Source organism: Rhinopithecus bieti, unplaced genomic scaffold (assembly GCF_001698545.2).
Source record: "Rhinopithecus bieti isolate Rb0 unplaced genomic scaffold, ASM169854v2 scaffold_12689, whole genome shotgun sequence".
Classification (NCBI taxonomy): domain Eukaryota; kingdom Metazoa; phylum Chordata; class Mammalia; order Primates; family Cercopithecidae; genus Rhinopithecus; species Rhinopithecus bieti.
This window is the reverse complement of record NW_016807758.1, coordinates 177,642-178,069: the sequence shown is the minus strand read 5'-3', so window position 1 is coordinate 178,069 and position 428 is coordinate 177,642.

Sequence of the window (428 nt, the reverse complement as noted above, 5' to 3'; positions counted from 1 at the left end):
CTTACCAGCAGCTTCCAGTCCCTTGCTGGACAGGTACCAGGAAGGGCCGAGATGCAATGACAGAGGCTTAGACCTGGGCAAATGGCTCAGACAGGTGGACTGCAGCAAAACAGAATGGGAAATGAGGGCTAGAGAACGAAAGATTTGGGAAGGGGAAGAAGAGGAGTGGTTCTTTAGGAAAAGATGTGTAGAGAAAATGACCCTATAAAGTTTCACTATGATTTGATATGATTTCCATTCTCAGGACATTCAAAAAAACCTAAAGTGGACACCTATGTAATTGTTTAATGCTTTTCTATTTTCAAATTTGGTATTTATTTGATGCAACCATATTAAAATATACTCTGAGGCATTCCAGCATGTGGAGGTTACAACAACAACAACAACAACAAAAAAAAAAAAAAAAAAAAAAAAAAAAAAAAAAAAAA